Raw genomic sequence first — 18,797 nt, 5'->3', positions numbered from 1 at the left:
TTGAGCGCCCCACACACCAAACATCATCATCATCATCCTGCAGCGGTTTCGATGGGTAGTGTTTGATACCCACTATGCAGCCTGAACTTGGAATCCTCTCAGTTTCGTCTGTTTGCTCACATGAACCGCTAGCTATAAAGACAACATTTTGGCACATATGAGATGCGGACCAACGTAAAGAATTGGTGGAAAGAACAGGCCGCTGCCTTTTATGACGAGGGTATTGGAAATTTGGTACAACGTTACGACAAATTTCTCAGTCGCTGTGGTGACTATGTAGAGAAGTAGCTGGAAGCTGTAGTTGTTGTTGTTGTTGTGGTCTTCAGTCCTGAGGTTGGTTTGATGCAGCTCTCCATGCTACTCTATCCTGTGCAAGCTTCTTCATCTCCCAGTACCTACTGCAACCTACATCCTTCTGAATCTGCTAAGTGTATTCATCTCTTGGTCTCCCCCTACGATTTTTACCCTCCACGCTGCCTTCTAATACTAAATTGGTGATCCCTTGATGCCTCAGAACATGTCCTACCAACCGATCCCTTCTTCTGGTCAAGTTGTGCCACAAACTCCTCTTCTCCCCAATCCTATTCAGTACCTCCTCATTAGTTATGTGATCTACCCATCTAATCTTCAGCATTCTTCTGTAGCACCACATTTCGAAAGCTTCTATTCTCTTCTTGTCCAAACTGTTTATCGTCCATGTTTCACTTCCATACATGACTACACTCCATACAAATACTTTCAGAAACGACACTTAAATCTATACTCGATGTTAACAAATTTCTCATCTTCAGAAACGCTTTCCTTGCCTTTGCCAGTCTACATTTTATATCCTCTCTACTTCGACCATCGTCAGTTATTTTGCTCCCCAAATAGCAAAACTCCTTTACTACTTTAAGTGTCTCATTTCCTAATCTAATACCCTCAACATTACCCGACTTAATTCGACTACATTCCATTATCCTCGTTTTGCTTTTGTTGATGTTCATCTTATATCCTCCCTTCAAAACACCATCCATTCCGTTCAACTGCTCTTCCAAGTCCTTTGCTGTCTCTGACAGAATTACAATGTCATCGGCGAACCTCAAAGTTTTTATTTCTTCTCCATGGATTTTAATACCTACTCCGAATTTTTCTTTTGTTTCCTTTACTGCTTGCTCAATATACAGATTGAATAACATCGGGGAGAGGCTACAACCCTGTCTTACTCCCTTCCCAACCACTGCTTCCTTTTCATGTCCCTCGACTCTTATAACTGCCATCTAGTTTCAGTACAAATTGTAAATAGCCTTTCGCTCCCTGTATTTTACCCCTGCCACCTTTAGAATTTGAAAGAGAGTATTCCAGTCAACATTGTCAAAAGCTTTCTCTAAGTCTACAAATGCTAGAAACGTAGGTTTGCCTTTCCTTAATCTTTCTTCTAAGATAAGTCGTAAGGTCAGTATTGCCTCACGTGTTCCAGTATTTCTACGGAATCCAAACTGATCTTCCCCGAGGTCGGCTTCTACTAGTTTTTCCATTCGTCTGTAGTTAACTGTTGCAAATAAAACATTTTTTATTTTCACTGTGGTTTCGGACATCAAAAAACGAATAGTCCTCATACATTTCACGACTATATTTAGGGGTTAATTTTGGCTACCCAACTTACATCATCTTCTCCAGGTGTTTATCATGCCATTTGAGTTACCTATATTACGATGCATGAAGTATTTTCTGAGCCACTTTTTCGTTTCCCACCATGTATAAAAACAAAATAAAATAAAATAAAAAATATTCGCCATCATAGCTGAGTGGCGAGCACGACTGACTGTTTTGTGGAGGATTTGAGCTCAAGTCCTGGTACTACCAGATATTTTTCTTGCAAGAGAAGGAGCGACTCCAATGTCTACAAAACCGGCAAAGGCCGGGAGAGTGGTGTGTTGACCCTCCTCCCCTCCATCCCATGGTCAAATAACGCCACTGGCTGAGGAAGACATGGAGGTCGCTCACCCCCGACTGGCCTATGTGAGACCAGAATAGCAGAGCTTATATTATTACATTGCAGAAAAAAAGTTCCAACAACAATATAGCTTCTTTCAAATAATTATGCAGCCAGCATACAACGAAAGTATTACTAACCATGGAATGGATGAAGCCACAAAGACAGCAATATGAATTTTGAAGAAAAAAATCACTTTTGGCAGATATACATGAATATGCAATTTGTGTAGTGAAAGCAATTAAGAACTTTTAAGTATAATGATAAATAAGTCATTTTTTAAGGTGAAAAGAGCTATGCCTCTACTTCAGAAATGCAGTGCAGAATTTTTCGATATTGAGGTCCATCTCTCTGCTGCTACCATGCAAATACATTGCATATGATATGTGACCTACTGAATTAAGAACTGTTCAGTTATTGAAGCAGACTTGACGAATAATACGCAGTAGAGTTTGTCAACAAGTGGCCACGAAAACCTCAATAGTTTTGGAGGTTATAACAGTTGTACATGACATTTTAAGTGATAACTAATTAGAACTGCCCAAGATGTTTTGCACTGTGAACCCTGCAAATTTGTTACAGAAGGTTTAATCATTACGTAGCCATCATTGGTTCTCATTACACGTTGAAATTAACATACAAAGAATCTTGATACACAAATGATTGTAGACACAGTGGCAGGGGCAAAGAAAAAAAATCTGTGCTATTGATGAAATTTTTGTAATCACAGAAAGAACACCATAATCTTTGGTTGAGGATACAAATGACATCGTCAGTGTTTACAGTTAGTATGCTTCAAACTAACATTGAACATAACGAAACTAAGTAACATGATATTCAGTTTAAACGGGGAGTATAATACTGCCGAATAAAACGTAGATCTTAATTTCATTGTGTGTGCGATGAACACAAATATTTATCCATGAATATTGACTGTCAGTAGAAGTTTAATGAAAATGGACAATTGTTATCAAAGAAGGGCCATCCTTTATAGAAACCAGTCGGCAACATATGACAGTCATTGCCACACAATACAGACTATACAACTGTTAAAGCTTTTTAAGTAGCGCAAACGTTATTAATATTCTACATCTTTATTCTTTATGTCTCCATATTTATTTCTCAATATAGTCGCCCTGGCGAAGAACACGTCTCCCAACGAAAGACCGGTTTGTCGATACCGTCACTGTATAATGTTTGACTTTGTTGGTGGAACTACAACCTCGCCTTGGTCCCACCGTTTCATCACATCAAAGTAAAGTCCTCGAAGGTGTTCTTTAAGTTTTGGAAACAGATAAAAATGGGACAGCTCCAATTCGGGATTGTATGGGGGTGATCGATGACAATGAACTCAAGTCGTCGGATTGTTGCAGATGTCGCATCCGTTGTGTGTATTCTGGGATTATTATACTGAAAGAGAGTATGGTACATATGTGGACGAATCTTTCGAATTAGAAACTTGATTAAAGCAGACCAACATAGTTGCGTTAGACACCGCCATGTTACACGCTACAAATCGGAGCCCTCCAGCGGCAGAGGGCTGCAACTTGTGTCAGCAAAGCGGGAAAGTAGACTGAATAATATGTAAGACATGTAATACCTCAACCGACAGTGAGAACAGAATAAAAATTCGAACAAATTACTTTTCAGCACGCCCTCGTAAATTAAGAAAATATTAATAGTTATTTCACAGACAATTTCTTCATTGTAATAGAACAAGACTTAGACTTGATTTACATTCGCCAAAACAAAATAAACGAAAACTCAAAGCAGCATTTTTTAATGAGGAATAAAGTCGCACGACGGTCTTGCCGCAGTGGTAACATCGGTTTCCGACAGATCAACTAAGTTAAGCGCTACCGGACTGGGCTGGCACTTGGATGGGTGACCATCCGGACTGCCGAGCGCTGTTGGCAAGCGGGGTGCACTAAGCACTTGTGAGGCAAACTGAGGAGCTACTTGATTGAGAAGTAGCGACTCGGATTTCGTGAAATGACATACGGGCGGGAGAGCGGTGTGCTGACCACATGCCCCTCGATATCCACATGCAGTGACGCCTGTGGGCTGATGGTGACACGGCGGCCGGTACGTACCGTTGGTCCTTAATGGCCTGTTCGGGAGGAGTTTAGTTTAGTTTTAATAAAATTGTATGATTAAAAAACCAAAGAAATTAATACTAACAGATTAAGGTGAAATTTAAGGTGCATTTAATTAATAATACATAATTTAAACTCATGTTCAGATAAAACAGAACTCCTTGAACGAGTGGAGGTAGGACGCTCATATTCACAGGACATGTACATTAGTATGTTCTGCAGAAATGATTAGCATGTGCCGGCAGGAGTGGCCGAGGGGTTCTAGGCGCTTCAGTCTGGAACCGCGCGACCGCTACGGTCGCAGGTTCGAATCCTGCCTCTGTCATGGATGTGTGTGATGTCCTTAGGTTAGTTAGGTTTAAGTAGTTCTAAGTTCTAGGGGACTGATGACCTCAGATGTTAAGCCCCACAGTGCTCAGAGCCATTTGAACCATTTGATTAGCATGTGAACCATGTCGGCCCACGGGTCATCGATAAAGCGGCGCAACATCACCTACCGGTAAAATGTGCCTGTGGCTCTCGTTGTCGCTATAAACCGAAGGTAATGGATCAGTGTGACTTGAGAAGACGTGCAGGATGTCTCGCAGACGTATGTGCGAACCGTACCGTCAAATCAGTGCGTTTGAAATAGGGCGCATAATTGGAACGAGAGAATGTGATGCATCCAGCCTGGAAATTGCTGCTGACGTGGGACTAAGTGTTTCGGCAGTGCAACGGGTGCGTGCAGAATGGTTCGCGGAAGGCCGTAGAACACGACCAGATGGCTCAAGTCGCACCACCCAGACCACTCACCGAAAAGATCGACGCCTCATCCGAATGGCATTGCAGGACAGATCTGCGTCCTCCTCAAAAAAATGGTACAAATGGCTCAAAGCACTATGGGACTTAACGTCTGAGGTCAGCAGTCCCCTAGACTTAGAACTACTTAAACATAACTAACTTAAGGACATCACACACATCGATGCCCGAGGCAGGACTCGAACCTGCAACCGTAGCAGCAGCGCGCTTCCCGACTGAAGCGCCTAGAACCGCTCGGCCACAGCAGCCGGCGCGTTCTCCTCGGCTCTGGCCCAACAGTCGAATACAGTAACACATCACACAGTCAAGGGTGATAGTCCGTCGCCGTTTCTTACGGCGTGGGTTAGGTGCGCGTCGTCCATTTCTCCGCCCACCTTCGACGAATGTGCAGAAACGTGCTAGACGGCACTGGAGTATGGAACGATGTCACTGGGTACAGGAATGGCAATAAAAAGTGTCTTCGAAAGAATCCAGGTTCTGTTTGGTTGAAAATGAAGGCCGCATTTTAATTCACTGAAGGCAGGGTGTGCGGCATCACAGTGACGGCATTCGCACAGGACATACCATGCCAGCTCAAGGGCTTACAGCGTGGGATGCTACTGGGTACAAGCAAAAATCATAATCTGTGCGTGTCCAGAGCTCTGCGACCAGTGTGACCTACGTGAATGACACCCTGCGACCCGTAGCCACACCCTTTCTGCATCTACATCTACATCTACATCTACACCCATACTCCGCAAGCCACCTCACGGTGTGTGGCGGAGGGTACCTTGAATACCTCTATCGGTTCTCCCTTCTATTCCAGTCTCGCACAGTTCGTGGAAAGAAGAATTGTCGGTATGCTTCTGTGTGGGCTCTAATCTCTCTGATTTTATCCTCATGGTCTCTTCGCGAGATATACGTAGGAGGGAGCAATATACTGCTGGACTCTTCGGTGAAGGTATGTTCTCGAAACTTTAACAAAAGCACGTACCGAGCTACTAAGCGTCTCTCCTGCAGAGTCTTCCACTGGAGTTTATCTATTATCTCCGTAACGCTTTCGCGATTACTAAATGATCCTGTAACGAAGCGCGCTGCTCTCCGTTGGATCTTCTCTATCTCTTCTATCAACCCTATCTGATGCGGATCCCACACTGCTGAGCAGTATTCAAGCAGTGGGCGAACAAGCGTACTGTAACCTACTTCCTTTGTTTTCGGATTGCATTTCCTTAGGATTCTTCCAATGAATCTCAGTCTGGCATCTGCTTTACCGACGATTAACTTTATATGATCATTCCATTTTAAATCACTCCTAATGCGTACTCCCAGATAATTTATGGAATTAACTGCTTCCAGTTGCTGACCTGCTATTTTGTAGCTAAATGATAAGGGATCTATCTTTCTATGTATTCGCAGCACATTACACTTGTCTACATTGAGATTCAATTGCCATTCCCTGCACCATGCGTCAATTCGCTGCAGATACTCCTGCATTTCAGTACACTTTTCCATTGTTACAACCTCTCGATACACCACAGCATCATCTGCAAAAAGCCTCAGTGAACTTCCGATGTCATCCACAAGGTCATTTATGTATATTGTGAATAGCAACGGTCCTACGACACTCCCCTGCGGCACACCTGAAATCACTCTTACTTCGGAAGACTTCTCTCCATTGAGAATGACATGCTGCGTTCTGTTATCTAGGAACCTTTCAATCCAATCACACAATTGGTCTGATAGTCCATATGCTCTTACTTTGTTCATTAAACGACTGTGGGGAACTGTGTCGAACGCCTTGCGGAAGTCAAGAAACACGGCATCTACCTGTGAACCCGTGTCTGTGGCCCACTGAGTCTCGTGGACGAATAGCGCGAGCTGGGTTTCACACGACCGTCTTTTTCGAAACCCATGCTGATTCCTACAGAGTAGATTTCTAGTCTCCAGAAAAGTCATTATACTCGAACACAATACGTGTTCCAAAATTCTACAACTGATCGACGTTAGAGATATAGGTCTATAGTTCTGAACATCTGTTCGGCGTCCATTCTTGAAAACGGGGATGACCTGTGCCCTTTACCAATCCTTTGGAACGCTACGCTCTTCCAGAGACTTACGGTACACCGCTGCAAGAAGGGGGGCAAGTTCCTTCGTGTACTCTGTGTAAAATCGAACTGGTATCCCATCAGGTCCAGTGGCCTTTCCTCTTCTGAGCGATTTTAATTGTTTCTCTATCCCTCTGTCGTCTATTTTGATATCTACCATTTTGTCATCTGTGCGACAATCTAGAGAAGCAACTACAGTGCAATGTTCCTCTGTGAAACAGCTTTGGAAAAAGACATTTAGTATTTCGGCCTTTAGTCTGTCATCCTCTGTTTCAGTACCATTTTGGTCACAGAGTGTCTGGACATTTTGTTTTGATCCACCTACCGCTTTGACATAAGACCAAAATTTCTTAGGATTTTCTGCCAAGTCAGTACATAGAACTTTCCTTTCGAATTCATTGAACGCCTCTCGCATAGCCCTCCTCACACTACATTTCGCTTCGCGTAATTTTTGTTTGTCTGCAAGGCTTTGGCCATGTTTATGTTTGCTGTGAAGTTCCCTTTGCTTCCGCAGAAGTTTTCTAACTCGGTTGTTGTACCACAGTGGCCCTTTTCGATCTCTTACGATCTTGCTTGGCACGTACTCATCTAACGCATATTGTACGATGGTTTTGAAATTTGTCCACTGATCCTCAACACTATCTGTACTTGAGACAAAACTTTTGTGTTGAGCCGTCAGGTACTCTGTAATCTGCTTTTTGTCACTTTTGCTAAACAGAAAAATCTACCTACCTATTTTAATATTTCTATTTATGGCTGAAATCATCGATGCAGTAACCGCTTTATGATCGCTGATTCCCTGTTCTGCGTTAACTGTTTCAAATAGTTCGGGTCTGTTTGTCACCGGAAGGTCTAATATGTTATCGCCACGAGTCGGTTCTCTGTTTAACTGCTCAAGGTAGTTTTCAGATAAAGCACTAAAAAAAATTTCACTGCATTGTTTGTCCCTGCCACCGTTATGAACGTTTGAGTCTCCCAGTCTATATCCGGCATATTAAAAGCTCGACCCAGAACTATAACATGGTGGGGAAATCTACTCGAAATATTTTCCAAATTATCCTTTAAGTGCTCAGCCACAACAGCTGCTGAGCCAGGGTGACATCCGATTACCATGTCTGAGCCTGCTTTAACCGTGACCTTCACCCAAATTATTTCACATTTCGGATCTCCGTCAATTTCCTTTGATACTGCTGCAACAACATCCTCGACGCCATTTTTCAGCAAGACAATGCACAACCACATGTTTCCGCACGGACACGTGCATTCTTGGTGTCACAGGATGTCAGTCTTTTCTCCTGGCCCGCCAGATCACCAGCCTCGTCGCCAATCGAAAATGTGTGGGATATGGTAAAACGACGGATGCGGCGCAGTGTCCCATTGCCAACCACCACAGATGAACTTTGGTGCCAGATGAATGCAGCATGGATGACTATACGTCAGGACGCCGTTGACGCCTTATACGTGTCGATGCCATCACGCATGGAACATTATTAGGGCCCATGACGGACCCTGTGCCTACTATTCAATAGGACACATGCTGACCTTGGTGACTGAAATGCTAATCATTTTTGCAGAACATACTAATGTATATGTCATGTGAATATGAACGTCCTATCTCTATTCTTTCAAGCTGTTCTGTTTTTTCTGAACATGAGTGTACGTTGTGGAATAATTTAGACAAGATGAGTAAGGAATGGGGAATGGTAAAAATGAAACCTAATTAGCACCTTGACTGCCGCAAGCATAGTGACGGATGTTTCACCGATAGGTGAGGCCACGCCGTCAAGCGTGGGACTCTGCTGCGGCTGTCGGGGTCCTCGTGGAGTCAACGTATTAATAAGAAAACACCCTGTTGCGTAATATGCCTCCACAATATAAAGGCTCCCATTGGGAAATCTCATGCCTAGTATTTGTGATGGACTGTACTAATCTCCTTTCACCTCTCTGAGCTCAATAATCTATACATTACGGAAGGGTATTTGGTCAGTTTTTCAGACAGGCAAATTCGAATGTATCAAGCATATCACAGAAGGGTAGAAAAACCGTCATTTCTCTGATATGAACCTTAGGTGTGTGAAATTAGTTGTCGAAATGGTTGCTTATGAAACGTTAATGACCATTGTATAATCAGTTTCGGCATTATTAGCTAACTTCTTTCCCAAAATGAAACAAGAGGAGCATTGTCCTCAGCAAATATATCTTCTTCAAGCTAGATGTGTAGCTACTGCGTTGTTGCACGTCCAAATGAATTTGAAAATACTGTTATTCTAAAATATGCATCATTAGTCGTTAATGTAACTTTGTGGTCGCATGCAAAAGATGAAATCAAGTCAAGTGAAGGCAAATATTTCCGTTGTATTTTAGCACCAGAATATTTCAGTGACCAGATGTATTCATTATTTACGTATATATATCCTTTATTTATTACAAAGTTACAGTAATTAGTATGAACATTCGACCTCAACACTGTTTCGACTGATTACATTTTTCTTTTATTATGATGTGGGAATTCTAATGAAGTGCTAATACTATGAAGCTCTTATTTTATTAGCGATAGTTTCCCGATGTTTTATGCTCCGCACCGAGCGAGGTGGCGCAGTGGTTAGCACACTGGACTCGCATTCGGGAGGACGACGGTTCAATCCCGTCTCCGGCCATCCTGATTTAGGTTTTCCGTGATTTCCCTAAATCGCTTCAGGCAAATGCCGGGGTGGATCCATTGAAAGGGCACGGCCGATTTCCTTCCCTATCCCCAGCTTACGCTCCGTCTCTAATGACCTCGTTGTCGACGGGACGTTAAACACTAATCTCCTCCTCCTTTTATGCTCCGCGAAATGCAGATGGAGATTTCAAAGCTCGTGTACAACCTGCATAGAGGGACTGCGACAGTTTAAAAATTTCCCGTAATAAACAAAATGATCTATTAGAATTCAAATGCAGAATAGCAGAGGCACGCTGCGATCAGGGAAAAGACATGTGAAACAGAAAGAAAGACAGGCCTCCAGCCGTATAAGGACAGATCTACTGACAGAGAAGAGGCATTAGGGTCCAACAAAACCAGTTTCACACAAGTCTTCCTGAACTGATTTAGTGGGTTACAGACAAAAGGCTAATATGAAAATGACCGAATTGTAAAGGACAGACAATATTCATGTGTAGTAACTCTGCCGTTTTTATGCGTCTAGAAGAGAGAATAAACTGTTTCCGAGAATTTCACGTATAAGGCTGTATTGTATAATATGCAATTGTTTGAAAGTGTACGTCACTATGTATTTTTCATTTTCAATCATGTAAATCCTATCATTTCTCAAATGCCTGTTGTTGCAAATTTTCGACATTGTCAATTGTACATGACAAGTGTAACATATCTTAGGTTTGCCCTTTTGTGCTCTATGACACTTCATTACTAGCTATAAAATATGATCTTTGATTGTTTTCTTTCATGTATGAATCTATTCCGGTATTAAGGGGCTACTATCAGAGTAAAAACGATATGTGGTTGAATAAACAAGCAACTCAGCAACCAACAGTCCCTAAAATTAATGTTCCCAATACTTTATGAATTCTGTTTGAATTCACCCAACGGACGTACGAAAACACGGCATCAATAAAATCTCTTTCCGAAGAGAGTGGAACGATCTTCGTCTGTATTCTCAGTGCAACCGGGAGATTAGAAAAAGTTTCAACATTCAGCACACTGTATCTCCCAGATAAAATTAGTATAACGTCAATAATTAAGCTGAAATCGCGTTAAGTATGCTGGCTACTGGGCAGGAAATTCGAATGACATACTGAAATCATAAATAACTTAGTGAACAGGCGCCCAATATTTGGCATGCTACGTGCATAGCCACAGAGAATAAATGATAGTGAAGTGACAACAACAGGCTGAACAGTGTTTTTCTCGCGTTGAGACAATGCCCCTGGCTGTGAATATATTGTCTCAGAGGCAAATTCATCAGCTGATGATACATTCGACACATCTGATCCCGCTTTTGTTTCCAGACGCGAAAGAATACCTCCAAGATCATAAATTTTTTCGGATTAAGGATGCACTCTGTGCTGTGACGAGCTGTGCTTTCAGTGCTTTTCACGGGAGCGATAGATTCAAAGATCAATAGAAAAGGCACGGTTCAGTGCGCGATTAAGTGTTCGAAAGAATTATATGAGAATAAGAGCGTCCTGGTAAATAAGACACGTGTTGTGATAGGATTTTAGGACGCTGTTTATATTTTTCCATTTGTTTGCACCTTGAGTAAAAAGAACTGCAATATTAAGCAGGCGTATATGCAGCTTGTGCGTTTTCATAGAGTTTAATAATAGGAGGAACACACTGGAGAAGATCCAAAAGATAAATTATTAGGAAAATTTGCAATATCAATGTAGAACTGTTAGGCTTTTGTTGGTAGCCTACTGCAAATCGTTGTTACTGAAAAACATACATTTATTGGTCAGTAGTTAATAATACTATAATCCTTGTGTGCATTTATTTTATATTGCTTGTTTTGCTGAATCGACCCTCCCCATCCAACTGTAGAACCTGACAGTTTTTTGAAACTTTTAATTTATAATAATTTGAATTTTGCGTAGCTATTCTAAATCTTTTGTTCAGTGTACGGTATTTAGAATGTGAAAATGATTTTGAAGTTGATAATCTGATGTTCCTTTCAGCATGCCTCGAATACTTTGTGTGGTCTTCATAGACTCTTAAGGGAAGTTATAATCAGTAGAATTCCCCATGCAGTTGCATTTGGCAAAAGCTGCAGATGGTGGAAGTAAGCATACAGGAGAAAATAAGCACACTTAATACCTACAAATAAAGAGTACAATGAGAAAGGTTATATCATCTCTTTCATGAAGACAAAGCTCATACCTACGGAGGTGCTTTATTAATGGGAACAAGGATATTAAGCTCGAATAACTGAAACACATATTTCATCTGATCTGACATATTTTCTTACATCCGTATCCATACGTGTATATGAAAAACCGTAAGCCTGAGTGTTTGGAGTGTGCGTCACTGTGCGTAAACTAGCTGACACACGCTTCCGAGCGAACTCAGTATTGTTGCGCCTCTTGTGCGGTGCCAGCAAATTTCAATCCCTAATTACTAATCTCAAAATTATTAATTAATCAATAGAATACGTTCCAGTATTGTACTTAACAGAATGAACCTATTTACAGGAAAAATGTTGGACGCGATGCAGTGACTTAAAACAGGACTAAATCGAAAATGAAGCGTGTTTTTGATGCCATATAAACACTATCTTTCACTGTCAGGCCGAGTGCCCTCAGCTTGTCTTCACAACATGTAGCAAAACATAACAACTTCTCTTATGGCATATTTTATTGTTATAAGGTATAGACTATCCACTAATTGTATTTAGTTATCCAATGTTTTGCTGCAGATGACGATGTCATCGCTAACCAAAACCGGTAGTCTAAAGACTTCCGTTATCATAGACGGAAATAAAACAAATTTGTTCTACATTTTCTGTATCACCGTTTTATTCGAAAATATGTCGCAGCGTGTGAAACTAGTGCCATGTCTGGCTTAGGGCAGAGTCAAAAGGTTATGTAAACTGAAGCAGCAAGTAAGTTCAAAATGGTTCAAATGGCTCTGAGCACTATCGGACTCAACATCTATCGTCATCAGTCCCCTAGAACTTAGAACTACTTAAACCTAACTAACCTAAGGACATCACACAACACCCAGCCATGACGAGGCAGAGAAAATCCCTGACCCCGCAGGGAATCGAACCCGGGAACCCGGGCGTGGGAAGCGAGAACGCTACCGCACGACCAGCAAGTAAGTACGGAGGTAATTATGTTTCATAAACAGCGTCTAACGTTAGGGGTCACAGCAACCTACGCAAAAGTAAACATTAAACAACTCTCAACCCTTGCCTTATGAATGAAAACACAAGGTGAGAGTAACTGGAATTTAGAATTACGTTTGCAACTAATTAGCGGACAATGATTTCTTCATGTATGGGTCCACAGCCTCAATGTATCGTCTAAATGATGGAACTATATTAACCCTCGTAGGGTGTCAGTTTTATTCCTTTAATGCACCATGTTTATAAATCACATTACTGACAGGTTTCGGCCTTAGGCCATTATCAGACGTCTGCAATATAATACCAGAAGTACAGAATATAGGTAAGACATATTAGTGGATAACATTACGCTTAGGTATTACAGTTGTTTAAATTACCTACATGATATTGGTAGCCGGCCGTGGTGGCCGTGCGGTTCTAGGCGCTGCAGTCCGGAACCGCGGGACTGCTACGGTCGCAGGTTCGAATCCTGCCTCGGGCATGGATGTGTGTGATGTCCTTAGGTTAGTTAGGTTTAAGTAGTTCTAAGTTCTAGGGGACTGATGACCACAGATGTTAAGTCCCATAGTGCTCAGAGCCATTTTGAACATGATATTGGTTACGTATTTGTCACATTTAAAATTGTTCGAAAATGGTTCAAATGGCTCTGAGCACTATGGGACTCAACTGCTGTGGTCATCCGTCCCCTAGAACTTAGAACTACTTAAACCTAACTAACCTAAGGACATCACACACATCCATGCCCGAGGCAGGATTCGAACCTGCGACCGTAGCAGTCGCACGGTTCCGGACTGTGCGCCTAGAACCGCGAGACCACCGCGGCCGGCTAAAATTGTTCGTTTCGTTTTCTGTGGAGACAGACAGGTTCCTATACAGGGTGGTTCATTGATAGTGACCGGGCCAAATATCTCACGAAATAAGCGTCAAACGAAAAAACTACAAAGAACGAAACTTGTCTAGCTTGAAGGGGGAGACCAGATGGCGCTATGGTTGGCCCGCTAGATGACACTGCCGTTGGTCAAACAGATATCAACTGCGTTTTCTTAAATGGGAACCCCCATTTTGTATTACATATTCGTGTAGTATGTACAGAGATATGAATGCTTTAGTTGGACCACTTTTTTCGCTCTGTGATAGATGGCACTGTAATAGTCACAAACGTATAAGTACATGGTAGCACGTAACATTCCGCCAGTGCGGACGGTATTTGCTTCGTGATACAGTATCCGTGTTAAAATGGACCGTTTACCAATTGCGGGAAAGGTCGATATCGTGTAGATGTATGGCTATTGTGATCAAAATGCCCAACGGGCGTGTGCTATGTATGCTGCTTGGTATCCTGGTCGACACCATCCAAGTGTCCGGACTCTTCGCCGGACAGTTACGTTATTTAAGGAAACAGGAAGTATTCAGCCACATGTGAAACGTCAACCACGACCTGCAACAAATGATGATGCCCAGGTAGGTGTTTTAGCTGCTGTCGGGGCTAATCCGCACATCAGTAGCAGACAAATTGCGCGAGAATCGGGAATCTCAAAAACGTCGGTGTTGAGAATGCTACATCAACATCGACAGCACACGTACCATATTTCTATGCACCAGGAATTGCATGGCGACGACTTTCAAAGTCGTGCACAGTTCTGCCACTGGGCACAAGAGAAATTACGAGACGATGACAGATTTTTTGCACGCGCTCTATTTAGCGACGAAGCGTCATTCACTAACAGCGGTAACGTAAACCGGCATAATATGCACTATTGGCAACGGAAAATCCACGATGGCTGTGACAAATGGAATATCTGCGACCTTGGCGGGTTAATGTATGGTGCGGCATTATGGGAGGAAGGATAATTGGCCCCCATTTTATCGATGGCACTCTAAATGGTGCAATGTATGCTGATTTCCTACGTAATGTTCTACCGATGTTACTACAAGATGTTTCACTGCATGACAGAATGGCGATGTACTTCCAACATGATGGATGTCCGGCACATAGCTCGCGTGCGGTTGAAGCGGTATTGAATAGCATATTTCATGACAGGTCGATTGGTCGTCAAAGCACCGTATCATGGCCCGCACGTTCACCAGATCTGACGTCACCGGATTACTTTCTGTGGGGAATGTTGAAGGATATTTGCTATCGTGATCCACCGACAACGCCTAACATGCGTCAGCGCATTGTCAATGCATGTGCGAACATTACGGAAGACGAACTACTCGCTGTTGATAGGAATGTCGTTGCACGTATTGCCAAATGCTTTGAGGTTGACGGACATCATTTTGAGCATTTATTGCATTAATGTGGTATTTACAAGTAATCACGCTGTAACAGCACGCGTTCTTAGAAATGATAAGTTTACAAAGGTACATGTATCACATTGGAACAACCGAAATAAAATGTTCAAACGTACCTACGTTCTGTATTTTAATTTAAAAAAAGCTACCTATTACCAACTGTTCGTCTAAAATTGTGAGCCGTATGTTTGTGACTATTACAGCGCCATCTGTCACAAAGCTAAAAAAGTGGTCCAACTAAAACATTCATATTTCTCTACGCACTATACGGATATGTAATAAAAATGGGCGTTCCTATTTTAAAAACGCAGTTGATATCCATTTGACCTATCGCAGCGCCATCTAGCGGGCCAACCACAGCGCCATCTGGTTTTCCCCTTCAAGCTAGACAAGTTTCGTTCTTTGTAGTTTTCTCGTTTGACGCTTATTTCGTGAGATATTTGGCCCGGTCACGATCAATGGACCACCCCATATACAGACGTCGATTGTTGCAGATATGGTCTTGCACATACCACTCGGCTTACAAGAACTACTCTCACAACACGTCATGTAGACAAAAACCTTACAAACAGGTAGCTTTCTAGCCCTTGCACAGTCATTTAGCAGCATAACGAGTACTTTCCCGCACCCTTGCGTACAGATTGTTAATCCTTATTAAACTTCTTACGTGATGGACTTTGACATATGTATAATCATTATAGACATAATTAAGCTTCCGTTATTGATGCAATGATGCTACGTGGTCTTATTACAGCTTTTTAAAAATGACCTCATTAATGACAACAAGCATATAGGTTATTTTCCGCACTGGTATATAAAACTGACACATTTTTTTGAAAAATGTCATAAGACAGCCGGCCGGAGTGGCCGAGCGGTTCTAGGCGCTTCAATCTGGAACCGCGCGACCGTTACGGTCGCAGGTTCGAAACCTTCGTCGGGCATGAATGTGTGTGATGTCCTTAGGTTAGCTAGGTTTAAGTAGTTCTAAGTTCTAGGTGACTGATGACCTGAGAAGTTAAGTCCCATAGTGCTCAGAGCCATTTGAACCATTTTTTTTCTTTTTTGTGTAATAAGACAACGTAGCGTTATTGCAGCAATAACGGAAGTCGGATAATGCCTGTAAAGATTATAAACATGTCAAAGTCCATCATGTATGAAAATTAATAAGAATTAAGAACATGTACGGAAGACTGTGATCACATGACAGCAGCTCCCTCTGGCGACACTTTCGTCTCTGATGAATGACAGGTCTTTGCATGCTCATTGCTTGATGAATGTTTCCCGCGATTTGTTACAGTTATGTGTATGTATGAGTGCGGAAAAGTACACGGTATGCAGGTAAACGAATGTGCAAGGGCTAGTAAACTACCTGTTAGCAAGGTTTTTGGCTACAGGATGTGCTGTGAAAGTTAGTCTTGTAAGCTGATTATGTGCGAAACTATCATCTAATATGTTTTATCTATTGATATTACTGACATCTGATAATGGCCTAATGCCAAAATTGGGAAGTAATGTAATTTATGTGCATGGTGCATTAAAGGAATAAAACTGACAGCCTACGAGGTTTAAAATGGTTCTATCATTTAGTGTTGGAAGTACAATGGCGTCAGCCTAATTTTTTCATTGGCGGGGCACTAACTTTCTGAGTGGCAATTGCTACTTGAGGAGTGGAAACCTTTAGCAGTTCAGAGGTATTCTGCACTCTTTCAACATTCGGATTCTGCTTTGCATCAAGACAACTGGCCAGGCCAGGACGCTTCGCCTTGCGAACTACTGGTTCAGACCGCGCCCGAGGAGGATGCAGCAGCTGCCCCCAAACAGGCACACGTAGCAAGACTACCAGCTGCCAACACATTCACACTTCAGTGATGATGAGATTGACGTGCAGCAGATGCAGTATTGGTCCTGATGAACTTAGTGACCCCTCAACAGTTCCACGATTAGATTACATTTGTCCGCGGGGGCAGGCACAAGTGCACAAAAAATGGTTCAAATGGCTCTGAGCACTATGGGACTTAACATCTGAGGTCATGAGTCCTCTAGAACTTAGAACTACTTAAACATAACTAACCTAAGGACATCACACACATCCATGCCCGAGGCAGGATTCGAACTGCGACCGTAGCGGTCGCGCGGCTCCAGACTGAAGCGCCTAGAACCGCTCGGCCTCTCCGGCCGGCCAGAAGTGCACAGTAACTTCACTTATATTTCGAGCGCGATAAGCAATCAGTGCTTTCGAGTCGCGGGTCTTCATCAGTCAGTTTGAATATGCTATAAAGCTGAATTTACAATCACATACCTGAATATCCTATACTTTGCCAAGCACAGTTTATTAAAATTTCGTTACTTCGTTTCATGATTTATGTTTATCATATCAGGAGTAAGCCTTTACAGAATTCTTTCGCAAAGTTTGATATCAATTACTGTTCATAAACTCGGTAATTTATACTATGAAGTCAACTTAATGTGACTACCTGACTACCTGCCAAAAGCCTGAGTGACCTCATTTTGCAGAGTGGACTGCTGCGATACATTCAGGATGAGAGTCAGTGAGGTTCAGAAAGGTACCGACACGGATGTGGAACCATGTCGACCCTAGTGCCTTGGCCAGGTGCACTTAGTTTCTCAGCTGAGGATCCACTGCTCGAACAAAAAATGGTTTAAATGGCTCTGAGAACTATGGGAGTTAACATCTTAGGTCATAAGTCCCCTAGAACTTAGAACTACTTAAACCTAACTAACCTAAGAACATCACACACATTTATGCCCGAGGCAGGATTCGAACCTGCGACCGTAGCAGTCCCGCGGTTCCACTGCTCGAACAGCCCGATCGAAGTGGTCCCACAGACTATTGATTGACCTTAAATCCGGGGAGTTTCGTACAGTGCGGCTCTCGCAGCCGAGCGAAGCAGACGTGCGGTGTGTGCTCTCCGCTGTCAGAGAGGGCCCGCGCGCCTTGTTTACTTTCTTCGGCCGACACTAACGTGACGCCGTAGCGCTACAAGACCATGGCAAACCAATACAGAAGATCAACCTTGAAATTCACATTTCGGAACGACTTTACCCGACCAAAGGCGCTCGAAGTCGAACGCTTTTTAAAAGAGGAAGCCAAGATCCCGGCTGCCGACATTGTCGGCATTCACTTTTCGATCGTCAGTAGCACGGTCTATGTAAAACTCATAAACGAAACTACATGCGACAAGGTGCTTCGTGAGATGAAACGAGAACTACGCTTCTGCCACGCAGATGGCAATGTTGGCAACGTCGAGGTCGGCCACGCCGCAATGGGACTGCGGACTGTACGCATATTCGAACTTCCATTTGAACTCCCGGCGGCAGAAGTTGTAGCGGCGCTCCGCACATACGACACGGTACACGAACACGTGGCTGAAAAATGGACCCAGTTTAAGACGTATCCAGTACTCAATGGAGTACGCCAAGTGCGCATAGATCTCCAACGACACGTGCCATCCTATCTACAGATAGGAGGATGCCGGGCCATAGTTATTTATGACGGCCAGCCGAAGACGTGTTCCGGATGCGGCAAGGAAGGTCACCTTCGTTCCGAGTGCCTCCAGCGTCGGATCACACAACTCCCACTGAAGGACGTTGCACCACCAGCGACGAAGACTATTCTACCCGTGACTTACGCGGCGGCGCTCACGACGTTCTCCGCACAACAGACACAGCCGACCGTTTCAGCGGTACA

The sequence above is a fragment of the Schistocerca nitens genome, chromosome 3, assembly GCF_023898315.1.
Source record: "Schistocerca nitens isolate TAMUIC-IGC-003100 chromosome 3, iqSchNite1.1, whole genome shotgun sequence".
Lineage (NCBI taxonomy): Eukaryota > Metazoa > Arthropoda > Insecta > Orthoptera > Acrididae > Schistocerca > Schistocerca nitens.
The sequence above is the reverse complement of the archived record's forward strand: the minus strand, read 5'-3'. Positions refer to the sequence as shown.